The 18,721-nt window shown below is 38.5% G+C and overlaps 1 long non-coding RNA gene across 3 annotated transcripts; it reads right to left on the reverse strand.

Moving 5' to 3' along the window:
* Positions 1–7,613: 7,613 nt before the first annotated feature.
* LOC121064974 lies at positions 7,614–18,498 on the reverse strand. 3 transcript variants are annotated; one of them, XR_005816844.1, is made up of 6 exons: positions 18,455–18,498; positions 14,615–14,705; positions 13,267–13,344; positions 11,845–11,918; positions 8,025–8,109; positions 7,614–7,788 (listed from the first exon to the last, which is right to left on the reverse strand). It is a non-coding gene; the product is annotated as an uncharacterized LOC121064974 (long non-coding RNA). The 3 variants fall into 3 exon arrangements; XR_005816842.1 differs by having other exon boundaries at positions 18,405–18,489; XR_005816843.1 differs by lacking the exon at positions 18,455–18,498 and adding an exon at positions 18,186–18,392.
* Between the last annotated feature and the right edge of the window lie 223 nt (positions 18,499–18,721).

An 18,721-nucleotide genomic window follows, 5' to 3' on the forward strand; every position in this document is an offset into this window, starting at 1 on the left:
TTTTGAAAACTCAAGCTGTAAAAGAAAATTGAAAAACACAAGTTGTTAAGAGTTTGAAAGGTTCAAGAGGGTAGGAGCACTGATACCTTGATATTTTAAGAAGGACTGTGCTGGCTTAATAGGAATTTACCCCCAATTCTTCCTACTTTGAGAATTCCAGATTAACAATAGCATGCGGACCAGCTTCAGTGCTGATACTTGTCACTGCAATGCCAGTCTTCTGCCCACTGAGTCTCTTTGTTCCCTCTCTCCCTCCTGAGCAGCCAAACATAAATCATATAATCATAGAATGGTTTGGGTTGGAAGGGATCTTAAAGCCCAACTAGTACCAACCCCCTGCCGTGGGCAGGGACACCTCCCATCAGACCAGGCTGCTCAAAGCCCCATCCAATCTGGCCTTGAACCCTTCCAGGGATGGGGCATCCACAGCTTCTCTGGGCAACCAGAGAATGAAGTATAAATAAGTTTATACTTGCATTTGAGCACTGAAACATGCATTTAGAAGATTTAAGGTCTCTTCCAATCCAAAACATGCTATGATTTTAAGATGGCGGATTTTGTGTGCTTGCTTTTTTGTCACTTTACATGAGAAGGCTTTTTGGGGGGTTGGAAATTCCTCATTTCATATCTTCTTAAAAATGTCCCCTTTACAACTGTCAGTTTTAGTACAGATAGTACAGAATCTACAAAACTGACTTGGAACACTGTAGGTGCTTTATAGGACCTTTGCATACAACTGAAGAACTACTACTATTATGCCTAATTAAGTTCCCTATTAGCTCCTGGGGAAAGAGGCTATAGCAAGAGCATAGCAAGCTGGTATCTGAAGTGCTCCAACAAAGAGACTGCTGGAAGGCTTGCAATAAGTTTTGGTTTACTATATTCCTTCCACTTGTTCTTCAGCACTTCCAACCCTACAGTAGTGAAGCATGATGAAAACTGATCTATAAACTTCATTCTTTGGTCGTAAGTTCTCTCAGATAAACATCGAGTTCTACATCGGTAAAGAAATGGGATTCCTCTTATTGTGGGCATACTGTGGATAATCCAACTTTACCATAGACTTCTGGCGTAAATGCAGAGTCAGAAAAATAAGATTGTTTAGGACTTGAATATCAGTACTATATAGCTATAAGTGAGGCAGTCGAAGAGGCAGAAAGGTGCCTTGGCCATTTGCATGACCCTGGAGACTGATGCTGCCTTAGTACAAACAGCAAATAATGAATTCTGTAAGATCCACTTATAATTCTGAAACTCCTGCAACAGAGATCAGGTTTTGTTCTCTCCTGATGGACTGGATAGGTGCAGATTATCTACATTTCTTGCCTACAGTTAATCATTTAAAGGAACAGAACAGCGTGAGAAGGAATTTCTGACATTTGCTCTGTGGGTTGGCGTGCTGTCAAGTAACTGTAGGATTTGCTGAGTCTGGAAGAGGTTCTGTGCTGACCTGCCACAAATAAATGATGTTGTTTTCCTTATTCAGTCCACCAGAGATGATTTCTTGAGTGTCCTTCATCTAATTTTCTTGCATGCTGGAATCTGACAAATATAATAATGGTATTTTTCACTCATTTGCAGTAGTGTATTTCTTTCAGTGGTGTAAAAATACCCCTCAAATGCCATACTTCTTTGGGAAAATATTCACGTATCAGTTTTAGTAATATAAAACTATTATTGCTTGTCACCCAGGGGTTTTGTGAGGCTTGTTTAATTGAGGTTTGAACTGTCATTATTTGTGAGATGATATTATCTATCATTCATGAGCTTTCAAATGAATACCAGTTTGTCTGGGAGAAAAAACGCTGGAAAATCCTAAAAGTTTCATGATTTTCAGCACAAATAATTATTCCTCCAAATATTCATTCTGTATATTTTGTTATTTGTTACTTGCTATTCATTATCCACAGTTTGTTGTTTGCTATATTCCTGCCTAGAAACTTCAGTCACCCAGTCTGGTACCAGAAGTAATAATATGTGACTTTTATGACCATTCACCCACCATAAGTAACACATAGAGGAACTTGCACAATCAAAGCAAACAGTGCATGAATAACATGTAGAAAAAAATTGTTTACACGAGCTATTCCGTGAATATTTATGAGCTAGAAACATGTTTGTAAAAATTAGGATCAGAGTGCAAAGAGAAAAGGAGGGCCAAATTTGCTGTAATTGAAGTTCTACCCATAATTTATTACTACATTGGAGTTACAGATGGGTGAACAACTTTCAGTTCAGGTGAGTTGCACAGAATTGTATAGAAAATTGGTGGGGCCAGAAGAGAAAAGGGAACATGGCAACTCTTTGATTCTGCATGGCAGTGCCTTCATGGTGTCCCAGCCCATGCTGCTGTGCTGTGATCTGTGGTAGACAGCACTCTGGAAGTACAACCATCACCAGCATAGCACTAGATTCACCAATACTCTGCACTAGCAGTTTCCTCCAAATTTCCCATCACAGCATGGGAGATGGTCCTCATACAGCAAAGGCAGGAGGAACTGTGGGAGGAAGTCTTCAGGTAGGCTGAAGGTGTTTTAAATATGCCTCAAAGGTCAAGAAAGTATTGTGGCTCCATTACCATCTGTGCTTTCAACTAGGAGAGGTCCAGTCTATTGTTAAATACCCTCTATTTAATCAAATGCAAATGTAATAATTTCCCAGAGCATTCAATTAGACTGATATGGAACTGGGGTTTCCTTCATTGCCAACATATTTTCTTTATACGGAAACATTTTTTTTTGATGCATATATGAAACTACAGACTTCATGCTTACAATTTGCATTTTTACATAGCTAGAGGATCACAGGGGATAATGTTGTTGTGCATTATTACCTAGTATAAAAAGTATCTTCTTAGCCGCAAAATCAAGCAGGGACTTAGATTAAAGGCAGACAACAGCCTGAGAGCTTAAGCAATGAATTAAAATCACCTTTTGTCTTTCATCAGGCACTAAAATCCTACTTCATGTTTAAAAAAAACAAATGTTGCTTATTTAAAAACAAAGATTGCATGCACTATACTGACCAACTACATAAATCCTAGTGGCCTTGGAAAATTAATGTTTTGTTTTAAGTAAAGCTGAAGTTACTCATGTTATTTCGCTGTATCAATAGCAAGTACATTAACATTATCTAGTGTCTGCAAGCACACTATTAATTTACCTTGTACTGCCCCAATAGAGGGAAAAGAATTGTTCAAGGCAATGAGGCGTATCCACTTCCACTCCTTGGGACTCCTTATTTCCAAATAATCAATATTAATGTGGTGAAGGGAGGGCAGAGAGGAAAATGATCCTCTGCCTGATTTATCAGCTAAAGCCACACCACAGTGCAATGAGAGTCTGAAGACTCTTTAGTAGACTGAACAGAGACTAAATGGTTTATCAAGGATGAAGGCACTGTCACAGTATCCACCTGAAGTCAGGATTAATATGACACTTGGCAGTCAGGAAGCTGACAAGTATAACTTTCCTCTGCTAAAGTGATACATTCTTGGCTGCAGAAAAAAGTCTAGTGAGTTCTTGAAAATACCTGCTCACCTCAGTATTAGTGTTTTTTTTTTTTTTTGAGAAAAGCAGGATTCTTTATCTGATGAGAACTACTTTTTCCCTACAGGTCAGATGAACAGCACAACACACAGCTCTTAACAATATCTGAGGCAACTTCAGCAAAGCATGATTGGCAGGAAGTGAGCAACTAAAATGTTAGGGAAAAAATATATATCACATTTTTAAGTAACAGGACCTGAATTTTCCTTTTTAAACCATGGGAAAAGTAATTGCCATGGAATGGCCTTTTGTCCTATTGACCCTCAGCAAGCAAAAAGTTACTTTAAAAATTGCATTATGATAACAAGTGCTGTAATCTTTACATAGGCTGAAGTCAGAGAGGAATGGCAAGCACACTGCAGCAATACTAAAACATTTGGTCTGTCTACAATATCACATGCTTCTGCTTGAAGATATAGATAACATTCACCAAAAAAGCTCAGCTAGGGGAAAAAAAAGTTGACTGAAGCAGTGTCAGGAAGTTCAGTTTATTTTCCCCATATGTCTAACAAGAGTAGAATAGAGGTAGTATTCTAGTATTTTATTAGTTAACTTGCTACTACAAGATATCAAATACAGGCTCTTAACCTTCCTTTTTCTAATTTTAATTATATCAAATTAAACTTTAAGATTAAAGAATGATTAAATTCATGCCTCTACACACGGTTTTATTATATGTGAAAAAACTACTTAGTGCTTCTTAGACCTGCAGTTGGGCTTGTATAAAGACAAATGTCCCAAAGCAAGAACCAGCAGGTTGTTCATATTCTCCTTTAAATGCCCAACTGAGTGCTTAACTGTGAGCGTGGGGAATGTTTTGAAAAGGTGGACACTTTCAGGCTGGAAGTAGAGCACTCAACACCTTGTAGGTGTGGACCATAACACAACTGTGCAGTGATGGGGGTGACGACCCAGGCAACACACCAGTTGCAATGAGGAGATATGAGATCTGTCATCCTTCTCCCTGTGCTCTGCTCTTGTAAGTGTTGGAGAGGACCCAGCTCCTGAGATCTGTTATTTTTCTGTTATTTCGTTACAGAATCACAGAATCATCTAGGTTGGAAGAGACCTCCAAGATCACCAAGTCCAACCTCTGACCTAACACTAACAAGTCCTCCACTAAACCATATCACTAAGCTCTACATCTAAACGTCTTTTAAAGACCTCCAGGGATGGTGACTCAACCACTTCCCTGGGCAGCCCATTCCAATGCTTAACAACCCTTTAGTCACAGTGAACTGAGGTGGAGCATATCTCGCCCAGCTTTATATATCCTCAGTGTGGACTTTTGGACAAACTAACCAGATAAGAACATAATAGAGAGAAATGGGCACTTTCAGGACATAAAATCAACTTTCTTCAAATATGTATGTTGGGATCAGAGGAGTTGCACCCTGCGCTCTGTTCATGACATCCACATGTATTCAAATGCAACCTGTTAAGGTTCACTCTATATTCCTTTTCATAACTTGAAGTGAGGAGAGTGTCCTGGGCAGAGAGTGCTGCATTTTTTGTGCATTGGATAACACAACGTAAATGTGCCTGTACATATATGGCAGGTTTATGCACCCAAAATGTGAGGATTTTTAAGAAGTGAATTAAGAGGCCCTAACTAAGAGTAATGGGATGCTATTAAGTGAGGCAAGTGGTACGATGAGTGTCAGGAAATGCTCCTGGGCACTGCAGTGGTTTAGACTGTAGAAGACGCTCTCAGGGGATAGACACTAGATAATGTACACTTAACTATATCTAAAAGGCACAACACTGCATTCACTGGTGCCCAGACTAGGTGGTATCAGAGGTTTTGTTCCCCTTTATTCTAGGTAGCAGGCCCTAAATCATTGTTTAAATCCTATATGACAACTCTTCTCTGGGGTAAATTAGTTCTCAAGGGTAAAAAGTTGTTGTCACAAGTAGGAGAAAGTGCTGCAAAGCCTAGAGGCAATACTAAGAAACAACTGAGATTTTAGTAAGAGAGAAATTCAGTTTAGCTTGAGGTAAGAAGTAATTCCACTTCTCTCTAGTTTCATGGAAATTACACCCTAGAAAAACTCCCCTAAAGGATATCCAGTTGCAAATACTGTGTTAACAGGAAAAAAAATAAATAAAAAATCACTGAGGACATATATCCAGCTTTTCTCACCTGGTTCTAAACATAAAGAAAACAGGAAAGACAACAATTTCAGTGAATATATCATTGATTAAATACCTATTTAAAATGTTACTTTAAAATGTTATTTGAAGAATATCTGCTTACAACAGCTGCTGAAGGCAAATTTCTTTACATATTTCCATCACTACTAATTGTTCCAATCCTTAGAAAGACTGGCTAGATTTTTACATCCTTGCTTTCATGGCAGGTCTTGCTCTTACACTGAGGAGAAATTTTATCCATATCCTTAATTTTCAAAAACTTGGCTTTGATTCTGAAAGGTGCACTGAATCTAGGTTTAGGAATTCACATCTTCAGCACTTGACCAGGCAAGTGGAGGAGAAAGGGCAGCGCTCCTTGGAAACAAATAGCAAAAGGCATAAGGTTTAGATAAATAGAGGTGACTCACTAAACACTTCAAATGATTTTTCCTAAAATACCAATATTCTATTTTTTAACATTGTTTTCTGCGAAGTTCTGAAGGACAGATCTGCTTATTTTCATTGCCTTTTAGTTTTCATTTTCATATTCCTGTCTAGAAATAACAAAATGAGACAAAACCAGCAATCTATTCATTACCATTCCATCCTAAGAGGAATTTCAAGGCTTCTGAAGTCCTTTGAGAAAATTCCATGGGATTTTCAAACAAATGTTTTATCTTTGGAACATTCAGAGATTCCAAAGATATTCCCAAAATAAGTGTGATACTTGCTGAACAGCACTGTGATGAGGATATGTGAGGGTAACTGTAGGCACAAGTTCTTCAGCTCTTCATATTCCCCTTTAGAAACAACAGTAATGTTGTTATTGTTGCTGTCGTCAATAGCAGCAGAGCTGAGTCCTAACCTGAATGACTAGAAAAAAATTTTAATTAGTCATTGTGAGTCTTGACTGGACAGTATAATCTTTTACCATCATAATAACAGTAATTCAGGATGTACTGGAATGTACTTGGCACAAACATGGACGAGAGGATGAGAGAGAGGTAATTTTTGTTTGAAAGAAACATCTAAATGCCACCTTCTGGCTAACATAATGTGTGTACTATGGACCTAGTCTTCTGCAGGAATAGCAACGCGTGTTTGCAGTGTTTTTCATTCGACAGACAGAATGGGACTCTTACCAGGAACAACACCGCGTTCCCTCCCTGAATAGCATGAGGTGAAACACTTTCCGACAGAGCTGGTGCTCTGACCACTTTTCCAGCTCTACATTTGGCTTTTCCACCATCCACATGTGCAGATTTTAGCATTGCATTTTATCTAAAAGCTGAGGCTCAGCTGAGGCCAGAATTAATTGGCCCCAGTGCCACACAGAGAACAGGAGAGATTTCCCCAGTGGCAGTACTAGAAAAGGAAGATCCCCAAATCATCCAGTTCCCCCCTTCATAAGCAAAGCCAGAAGAGAATTCAGAGCAAGTAACCTCATGCCCTTAGCAGAGTAGCTGCTTCCTCATTAGCCCAAACATGCTCCATCCGTCTTCTTCAAGTGTAAACCTGCACTTGCATCCTCCTCGCAGCTTCTTACCTCCTGTTCACATTTATTATTGATATCACCTATCAATAATGCTTTCCACTGCTTTGAGAGTTTGGCCTGTCTGCCATCTCCTGACTTTCAAGTGATCTTTCCTTCACCTCATTATATTTTTAATGATATATACTTTTTTTTTTTTTCTTATTTTCTCTCCTCTTTCAGTCCCCATCCTTATGAAGGAAGGGAGAGAAAGGAGCTGGTTAAGGGGGAAAATGGTGATGCTTTAAGCTGTTGCTTCCACACTGTCCCTTGGCCTGCTATCCTGCTTACCAGCATCTGGTCTCACAGAGGGGCAGAAAATTAACTTGTTTGACTTCTTACTCAAGCATGGACATTTTCTCCCAACCACCATACAAAAGATGAAAACCATTTCCTGTGGCTTTACTGGAAATAACTTTATTTGATCTTTAAAAAGATAGCCCTCTTCATCAGTTCTCCCAGCTTTATCATTTACTATATTCATCCCCACCTATCTCCTCCAGTTTTTTGTAGTAGTTCTTCTTCTTTTCCAAATCAGCTCATGTCTTTTCCTTTTGTATCGGCTAAAGTAGCATCCTGTTACTCAGAAAACACAACATCATTAGTATAGTTCTACCTGTGAACTGGATTACAGCATCTAACCAGAGACAGCCTGAGTGCTGAACAGACGCAGGATTACTAAATTATTCTAGTATTTGATTTGACAATTTTGTATAATTGAGGAACCTGAACACAAAGCATTTGCCAATGATATCAGTATAATTCAAGTATACACATTTTCAGGCCATGGAGGAAGTTTCTTTCCCCTTTACCTTTTTAACAACTCTGTCCTGACTCCAGTCTAACACAGGATTCTGTCTCTTGTTGCTATTTCCTCTGTCTGCTTGCTCTGTGAGTCTGTTTGGGTCACAAGGCACATGTGTTATATTTCCAGAAACTCAATCAACCAATTATGTCATTTCCCATTGTTACAGTTGTTTAATTGGATAACAACAGCAAGAAGAGAAGAAAAGCAAGAGCCAAGCAATGTTTTACTTTCATGGTGAGTAGATTGGTTCTGAGACACTGCTGCTCCCCACCTCTGCCTGCTCAGGGGCTTACGTTTTAAGTGTGACTGTCAAACCTTTTGAGCTTTGCCACAGAATGTAAAAGTTCTTTGGTCACATTCAGTTGCTGTGATGCATGTAAAGCATGTAAAGCTTCATGATTTACAATCCACATTGTGATTCCATTTGTAAATATAAACTTCAGAGTATGCATGGAAGGGACATAGTGTGATTTTATGTGTGTGCAAGAGTTAATTATGAGAGGCAAAAGTCAGAAGAAATGGAAGAGTATTGTGAAAACATCATAAGTATCTGAACAGAGAAGACAGCAAGTCAAGAGCTCTTAAGCTGTCTGAAAAATATGCACATATAGTACAGTTAAGCAGACATCCTCCAGACTGGAGACTGTGCTCAGGCTCTGCTGCCTGGGTGTCAGCAGTGCGTCCATCTTCCCACTGTCCATCAAGGAATAGTTTGACCTGCAATCAGAGATGCACAGGTACAGCTGAGCTGTCTGTGAGATGCATCTTGTTGACAGACCCTCTGGCACAGTTTGTACCTGAATCCGGAAAGGAAATTGGTGAGTGCACACAATTTTATGCCCATTGTAGAGCAAAAGGATGACCTTAGATACTGCCTACGTCCTGGTCTGCCACTGGAAGTATTTCTGGGACTTAGACAGGGCCACTTTTGCTGCAGCAGAGCTGTGGTTTGCGTCTGAATGAAGGGACAAGTCATTTACAGTCTGGTCTTAGGTATCACCATTCCATGGTTTCAGGACATGAAATAATCCTGAACTCTTACTTGCATGAGTAAGGCACTGCATGAGTATGACTCTATTTGGTGCCTCGGGGTGCATTATAGAATTTATAGATATGGGAACACAAATACAAGGATTTTTGTCTTATCAGATTGATGTCCTCTACGCTCATACCTTTGGAAGAGCTGTGATAATGGAGATAATCCCCATCCCTCAAAGCAGCTTTCTAAGCTGTGATTATTTTGGCAGCACAGCTCAAGTTTTATCACTCACGGAAATGCAGAGGAGGAAAGGGCAAAACATTTCTTCTTTTTGTTCATATTTAACCCAAATCAGTCCAAACCACTGAAAATAAGAAACATCTTCCTCTACACAGCCCTCCCCTGATGTCTAGAAAATGCCTCTAAAATATTTTAATCACTTCTAAATACTCCCAACATGCTCACAAAACAGAGGATTTCTAAAAAGCACAGTCCTGTTCTCTGCACAGGCAATGATCTGTAGCTGTAAACACGTAACAGAGCATCAGTAGTTCATGGGAATCTCATATCCAAATCAAATTGTTTGGCAAGTTTACTGGTCAAGAAATTTGTCCCTAACCTTCACTTAGATAAATCCTAGTAAGTGAAGTGTGTCTTTCTGCATCAGGTCGCCTTGCTAACTCAGTTGTACATGTGATCAAAGATTTGCTATTTTCTCTGAATTTTCTATTTGCTATTTTAAATCTTTCCTGTCTCTACTTACTGGCTTTTGGTAAATACTCTCTGCCCTGACAATATGTGGGATAATGTGAGGATCTAAGTCCAGGCTGCATGTTTACTTAGGCACACATGAGAGGTTTTCCTGACTCTAGACTCAAGCTCTACTCCTCTCATCATTATAATGAATGTTTGTAGCACCTTCAATTCTGCCAACTACGTGAATACCACTGAAGTACACAGGACATTACTGAAGTATCAATGGGGTACACAGAGTTTAAAGTTAAGGATTAAAGTGACAAATTTAGGCATTATAACACAAAAGCCTGTTAGAAGAATTACAGCACTTCTGTCAACACCAATGCACAGTGACGTCAGTTTCTAAAACCAGTATTCACAAAAGTCAATGATCTAGGCAAGGAGATGTCTTAACTTATACTCTTTTTTCTTGTAGGTGCCAAACTGTGGAGTGCAGAAGTCCTTGAAAAACCCTGCCACCACAAGTCAAACCACATACTGTTCTGGGACAGAACACAATGCTTGCCTCTCTTTGGAAAGCATTCCACTTTATACAAAATCTTTAGCTCTGGCACAATGAATACCTGTGAATTCTTGTCCTGGTACCTGGAGCACGTAGCAAAGAGCTGCCTCCCAGACCTTGCATTTTTTTTTTCCAGGGCTTATTAAAAAAATGGTGTTATACACAGAAACCATTTCCAGGCACATGAAGGACAAGGTGATTGTGAACACAGAGTCTGGATAAATCATGGGTAATAAATTAGGATAAATCATGCTTGACCAGCCTGATTGCTTTCCACAATGAAATGGCAGACTCAGTGGACATGGGGAGGTTGGGAGTTAAATCATTTACATTGACTTTAGGAAAGCTTTTAACACAGTTCCTTTAGTATTCTTGCATCCATAATGAGGATATATGTACTGGATGGGTACACTACATGATGGGTATTAAATTAACTGGATAGTCAGACTCAAACATAATGGTCACCAGCTCAAAGTTTACCTGGGAGCAATTATGACTGGCATTCTTTGATGATTGGTAATGGGGTTGTTAATCTGTCATCTTCAAATGACCTGGGCAATATGAACACACCCTTGCTGAGTTAGCAGGTGATTCAAAATTGGGGAATACTTTGATAAAATGGACTAGCTTACTCTGGAGAAGTTTTGTTTGGGAAGGTCTAGTTTGAGTTCTTGAGATGAAAATGGAGCTGGAGATAAGAAGCAATAGAGCTAAACACGGATCCATCAGGCCAGAGGAATGGAACCGCATGGAATTCAAACAAAATAAAGCAAAAACAAAAACAAAAATAGAAAATTCTTGTAGTTGGGATGGCATAACCCCATATAACTGTACAGGCCAGGGCCTCTGTGTTTAGGGAGCAGCTCAAACCAAAATGTCCTGGGAGTCCTTGTGGACAACAGCCTGAGCCACATGTTGGGCTGCTTTAGTAGTAGCATAGATGTAGGGACATAATTATTCCCCTCTATTTGGCAACTATGAAACTGTATCTGGAGAACTGTCTCCAGTTTTGGCTCTACCAGTCCAGGAGAGAGAGATGAGCTGGAGCAAGTCCAGTGGAGGACCACCAAGGTGGTTGTGATGCTGGATAACAAGATAACCAAGGGCTGGCTTAGTTAACCCTGTTTCTTTAGCTTGGGGAAGAGAAGGCCTAGTTGCTGTCTTCAGCTACCTGAATGTTAGCTATAGAGAACACAAAGCAAGAATTTCCTCAAGCATGTACAAGGAACAACAGGTAATAATCACAGCTGCCACAAGAAAAAAAATCAGTTAGATACAAGGCAAAATTCTTCACCAAAACAAAAACAAAACCAAATTCACAGGTTATCCCCAAAGGCCACGTCTCCATCCTTGAAGACTGTCACAGCTCAGCTGGACAAGGCCCTGATGTAACATACAGCCTGAGCTACCTTCAAAGCCAGCCCTGCTTTGACACAAGGGTTGACTATTAACTTCCAGAGACCCCTTCCACTTAAAATTAATCCATGACTTTAAATATTTTGTGAATCAGTAATGTAAACCAAGGACTCCCTTTTTTTGGCAGGGTTGCCCATCCACCAAATGAAGGGTCACAATGCCTTTGTTCACCTGTAACAAGGCAGCAGACTGAGAGGTCCCTAATAAAATGATGAAGACTCAGCTGGTCACATAACATGGTCCCCCTGGAACAGAGAGTGAGGGGAGATCACAGAATCACAGAATCATCTAGGTTGGAAGAGACCTCCAAGATCACCGAGTCCAACCTCTGACCTAACACTAACAAGTCCTCCACTAAACCATATCACTAAGCTCTACATCTAAACGCCTTTTAAAGACCTCCAGGGATGGTGACTCAACCACTTCCCTGGGCAGCCTATTCCAATGCCTAACAGAGAAATATGAAGGAAAGTGCACAAGGGCCAGAAATATTGCTTCTTTGGGACAGATCTTCATCTCTGCTTTCCCTTCATGTCTGCCCTTAAAGCGTTAACTACAGGAGTGAAAAAGAACATTGATATTTAAAAACCAGGAGAGGAGAAAGGAGTTCATTGCAAGCCCATTTTCCTCAGTGAATGCTCTTACTTCCCAACTGCTGTTAGTGGCCTCCCTTCCATTTCTTTGCTCTTCTGTCATGCTGTTTTGAGGCAATAACCTGCAGTTCTACACATATAAATACAGAAGAGTCAGCTAGACATTTTATGAGGACTCTGGTTTCAGGAAAACTGTGAGTATTCCTAACGCTTTTTAGGAACCATAAGCTGAGAAAAGGCTTATTTTCTGGAACCCAGACAGGCATAGCATAAGTAACATGCCAGCTTGCTCAGCCCTTCCAAGTCTTCATGGGAGACTTCAGGCTCCTGAGAAAGTTTCATAAATAAAATCTCTCCTGGAGTTTAAGGCCAGTATAGCAAAATTCTTCTTTTTCAGACCTGAAGCATCTTGTCCCTTCTCCTACCGTAGCGCTACTGTATTTACATATTCAAATAGCTTTGTTTCTCTTTATTATTCTGCAGTGATGGCAAAGAATATGTAGTTGGCTGAGTTACTGTGTTACTGAGTTACTGTGGCTTGAGATAAACAGCAAGCAAATAACAGAAACAAGAATCACTGTTGTATTGTAAGACTGAGATGTGTGGGCACTTCATAAGAAAAGGCTTAATTGGTATTTTCACCTTTCTATCCTGTTGGTTTTATTTTCTATAAGCTTTTCCTTCCATTGTCTACCTTTTTTTTTTTTTTTTCTCCATCACTATATCTTATCATTCTACTACTCTGCTTGCCACATGAATTATTAATACTGTTTTTATACTAAATGTCCCTGCCTCACACATAATTTGACCTTACTTACTGAACAAGTAACTGTGTTAACACCTCAGGACATATTACCCACACTCAGTCTATGAAACATATTTCTTGCTTGTGTTTGACTTAACTGAAATTCAAAACACTTCGAACACATACCTTTTTTTTTTTTTTTTTTGATTAGCTCTTTTTCATTAAGGAATAGAAAAGGAAAAATAAAACACTAACCTTTCTTGGAGATAATTGCATTTTTGGTTGCAGGTGATTGTCCCTGTATTTTTCTATTGTCATCTATCCTTGAACGCACTGACAGAGTGAAGAAATTAAAACTTGCCTTCTACTGCATTTAACAACTTACTTGATCATCAAGAAATATTCAGTGCAGCCCTCAAATGCAGTTTAGGAAGGAGCTGTAGTTTGTATTCACTTCAGGATAACTGATAAATGTCTCAGTTTATCATATTGACTCTCTATTCAGCAAAATGTGTTCTTATACCTCTCCCAACCCAATAAAATTTTCATCCTGTACTGTGCTCAGCAGGAACAATTTTAAACACCGTCTGTCTCTAGCATAATGGCCACCATCTTTCCCATAGGCAGTTTAGTTTCATTTCTATGGAAAACTTGAAAGGTAATTCCAAAAGATTTTTCTGAAAAGATATACCTTTACTGATGGTCTCATTCACTTCCAGTGAGAATAATACGAGATGGCATATTTAGAAAGCAAATGTTTGCTAACAATAATCCATTACCAAAGAAATAGTTAACAAGCAACATAACATATTAATCAAGATAATTTTTAATAACATAGTTATTCTGAAGACCACTGAAATATAATTTTGCTTTCTGAGCTTGATATACTCTTGCTTCAATAGTATTCTATGACAAAGAATTTCATAGTCCATTTAGGTATGCATTTACTTTTTAAGTAGTATTATTTCCTCCAGTTCAACTCTCCTACCTGTTCCTGAACTATTAGTTGCATCTCCCTTGTCTCCTTGCCAAAATAAACAATTCCAGTCTTTTACAGTTTTTATTATTTGAGATATTCCTTCCTTATTGCATTAATTTCCTTTGATATCTGGATCCCCCCAGAATTATTTCTTGTGAAAGCGAGCAGTGGTGCAGATAGGATGTCCATCACTCCAGGTGAGTTCACAGCCACTAGCCCATATTTCTGCTTTGTCTTTCAACTATTTTTGATTTAGGAGTGTGCACATAGCTCACATTCAATAACTTCCATTCATTGTGGTTTCAGAAGAGAAATAGTAGATAGACTACATCTCAATCCTCTGTGAATGTATGTTTGGAGATCCTTCTCCTTGAAATCTGTCCTGTCATGGGTAAGAGAACTCTGTCAATCTGCCTTGTCATCAGTAATTTCTTTTTTCTTTTCTGCTAGAGGAACATTTTCTTAACAGCATGTGCTTTGTTAACTTAACTCATTCAGTCCCATTGAAACAGAGCCTCCACCATCTGCTACACAGAGTATACACTCCTGTGTATGCTGTTATGGATGCTGTATGAGCACACAAGACATAAAGAGGGGAATCATCATATTATCTATTTGTCTTACCTTTTGCCAATGATGAAACGTATTGTAATTATATGTAGCAAAGTAGTGACATCCTCATAGTCATATCTTTGAATGAAAACTCTAGTCTTAACTGTGAAACCAGTACCAATGATAAGTACCTGTTATTATTTATACTTACTAGATTACCCCAATTATAAATATTGGGTAATTATCATTAGGACTAATTGTTAAAATTCTGTCTCATTTGCAACCATTCAGAATGCCATTTATGTGGTATTGAAAAAAATAACTTTCCTTATTATCCATTTGAAAAATCTGCTAGTTAGAATTTAATTGTACCCTTACCAATTTTTAGGTTTTGACTGGTAATCAAAGTTTGTTTAGACTCTGTTATCTGGCTCTGACACTTGCTTTACATTGCTCTCACATGAGTGTTGCATACCGCAGTCTTATCAGAATACATTCATTGCAGGAAATATAATAGACTTTTTCCTAATAGACACCTTGAGCGTATAAATTACTTTTGAATGCCTCAAAACTTGGCAAATTAAATCTTCCCTTTCTGCCTTTACATATGCAAAATCAGAAGGAAAGAGCTAGTACAAGACAAATGATTACCATCACAAATTTTACAGTAGATGCTCTTAAAAAAAATAAAGTCAATTAGTTTAAATGTCAATGCCAACTCATTGTCAGGTTATGTTCATAAGATTTTTATTTTAATTTTTCCCCTTCAAAATGTCAGTCTTGAAATAAAATTGATGTAAAATATTAAATTATGTATCTGCATCTTCATTACAAGATAAATCTCTAGAGAGGAGTGCATTAACACTGCTTTCTCAAATAAACACACATTTCAGAGTATTTTCATCCTCTTATATTGGCATTTCCTGTATATAGGTGGACACTGTATGTCTGTCCAAGTTGGAAACAGTTTGGGCATAAATATTTTCATGGCTGCATTGGCAATATATGTTGGAGAGGAGACAAATATCTTTATTTTCGTTTTCTTCCTTTCTTTCTCTTAAGAGAAGGAGAAAAGAACAACACACAAAATAGCTGGACAGCCTGAAAAACAGCAGTACCTTAATTTCATCACCATATCTATTTGTTTTCATAAGGAAAAATATGTCTTGACTCAAGACCAAATCCCTTTCATCCACAATTCATTGACAGAGGTAGAGCTTCATCCTCTGGCATGAAGGGCTGGATTTGGGATATAAGGGATGCTGCTATTATCTGGACTAGTAATGGTACTGTTTTTATTGCTGCTATTACATTTCATTTATATTGAGTATCACTTATTTGAGTGCCCCTGGATATAGAATTCCTTGATGACCTGTGATTAATGAACATGAGATGGAAAAGACCGACACTATAATGCTCCTCTTGGCTCTTTTTACCTTAATTACAGGTGTTTTTGTTTTTGCTTGCTTCTTACCAAATTACTAAATTTTTGTTTTTCCAATATATTCGTGTCACAATTAATAAACTTTGGTGTTACCGTTCCTAGACTTAACAGAGTTTTCATAGTAAATTAATATATTTCTATGCTACCAAATTTAATCAATTTAGAGTCCAAATTCTGCTGTGAACTTTAATGAGCTTAGCGGGCAGGATTCTACAATGGAAATTGATGAGGCATTGCATGGAGCCCTATGTTTGTCTGACTCTGGCAAGTCACTTCTCCATCTCTCATCCAACATCTGCCTGTTTTGCATAGTCAGCTAGCAAATTCGTCTCTTGTGATGGCCAGTGCCAGCAGTACAGTGCTGTAGCAGGTGACTACTGGAAGACTGAACTGTAGTTTAGAACTGTGCTAAATCTTTGCTATAAAAACAGGCAGGTTAGCAATGATAGATGAAGGACTATGTGGGGAACGAGGCAGTGACAGATGTTCTCTCTCTTAGCAGTCTGTCTCCCCAGTCTGAACAATGGTAAAAATCCCAGGATGCTTAAAGATAAGGTTGCCCTTTCTGGGAACTGCCCTCAAAGCAGGTATAAACCCAGCAGGTACCTTCTCCCACACACTTTGCATTCACGTTGTTATCTTAAACTTAGATGGAGCTTCCTCTCAAAATTAAACAAACTTATCCAGTCAGTCTATGAACCATCTTTGTTTCACCTTTTTTCCTCCACTGAAGTAATTGTTATTGCTACTGCTGTGTTTTTTGTTTGTTTTTGTTTTGTTTTTAAATTAAGAAGTTTTAGTGTATGCATCTGTATTCCAGACAGATAGTGAAGCTGAGGAAGGCAGGAGATTTTAGTCTATGTACGCAAATGCTCTAAATACCTCAGCATAGTGTCTACGCTGCTGAACAATGCATTATTTAAGCGGTTATTTGATAGCGATCACTGTCAGTTACCCAAATTCAATATAAACCCATTTTCTATTCTTTTTTTCCTTTTTTTTTTCTTTTCTTTTTAGCACCTCTGGCATGTAAGACACATTAGGAGTGAAATATTAGCAAGAATCTTGTGCCAGAAAAGCTCAGTTCAAGGAAGTACGCTAGGTAATTCACTTTTAGTTTCCCCAGTTTCTTATGGTAGTAGGTCAGTCAGAAACATACAATCCCATGGTCTGCTTGGCATTAACTAGGAATTTTAGAATTCCCCTTTAATCTTTAAAATAATAATAATAATAATAATAATAATAATAATAATAATAATAATAATAATAATAATTTGCCTGTTTTAACTGACAAGTGGCAAATTTGTCAGTAAGCAGTGGACAAAGGTGTTTATGATTTGTAAATTCCTAGTGAAATATGCTTTTATGATGGCATACATCTTTCACTGTTACATCAGCTAAATGGAGATTCGCTATACTCAGGAAAGAAAATACTTTCAGGAAAGAAGGTACAACAGTACTGCTACAAAACAGCTGAAAGTCAATGAGGGAAATAGTAGCAAGAGAATCATTTTCTTCTGTCTTGACTGGGAAAACTGAAGAAATCATGGGCTTCATCTTAACCTAACTATAGCATCAAAAGTTCAGCTGGTCACCTGGTGGCCCTCTTTCCAAATGTTGCTAGCCTGAAATCTGACTGGAATTCCAGTACCATTGTACTTGTACCTCATCCTTTTTAATATTTCCTGGTTCTGTTTTGGACAAAAGTCACAGGAAGACATGATTCTGAGATACTAATAACATATTTCTCTTTCCTGTCTTTCCTGGCAGTAGATAATGGGAAGGTGAAAGTGAGAGCGCTCACCCTTTAGGAGAGGTATCTTTCCTGGTTCCAGTTTTGTTCAAGGTTTCTAACGCAAAGACAATCTAGCAAATGAAATCAATAACTGATTCCCACATGTTTTAGGGAAGTTGCTGGTGAGATAAAAGATTTTTAATCTCATCACAGTCTCTAGTTAATACTTATTTTAGGTATGTGTGAAATTTTTGTAGTTATATCTTCCATTTTTATCATGCAGACAAGATGATGTTTGCCATATCACAATGCTCTTAGGCCATCTAACAACAAATAGGATCCTGGCAGTAGTTGTGTAGGATGGGAGTCTAAGGTTTTGTGAAAAAAATCTATTATACTATGATTGGTTAAACTAAACCTGGAGACTACTTTGAAAGTACAAAAACAATACTGATGTTCTGTACCTCATAAACATTTTCCATTCACACAATCACAGGACCACAGAATGGCTAAGGTTGGAAGGGACCTCTGGATGCCCAACCCCCTCTGGAGGTCTGTGTCATCCCTTGCCCTGCTCCCCCGACCATCTTGGTGGCCCCACATTGGGTTCTTTCCAATATGCCCAGGTCTCTCTTGTACTGGGTGGCCCAGAACTGGACCCAGTACTCCAGGTGTGATCTCACCAATGCTAAGTAGAGGGGAAGGATCACCTCTCTTGATCTGCTGATGATACCTGCTGGTGTAATGGAGCCAAGAATTCTGTTAGCCTTCTTAGTGATGTCGTAATTTGAAAGGGGAGAGGAGCTACCTAGCTTGTGTGTATATAGCAACCATAGGATTACATGATATATGAGGACACAATAGCTTTGTTCACTAAAGATTTCTATTTCTTAAAAATCAACAGAAATTACCACTAACAAAAACACTATGACAGTGAAAATACTTATGATTATAAACCTATCAAGGCCACACATGTAACAGATTGTATATATAGATATTC

Source organism: Cygnus olor, chromosome 2, assembly GCF_009769625.2.
Source record: "Cygnus olor isolate bCygOlo1 chromosome 2, bCygOlo1.pri.v2, whole genome shotgun sequence".
NCBI lineage: Eukaryota > Metazoa > Chordata > Aves > Anseriformes > Anatidae > Cygnus > Cygnus olor.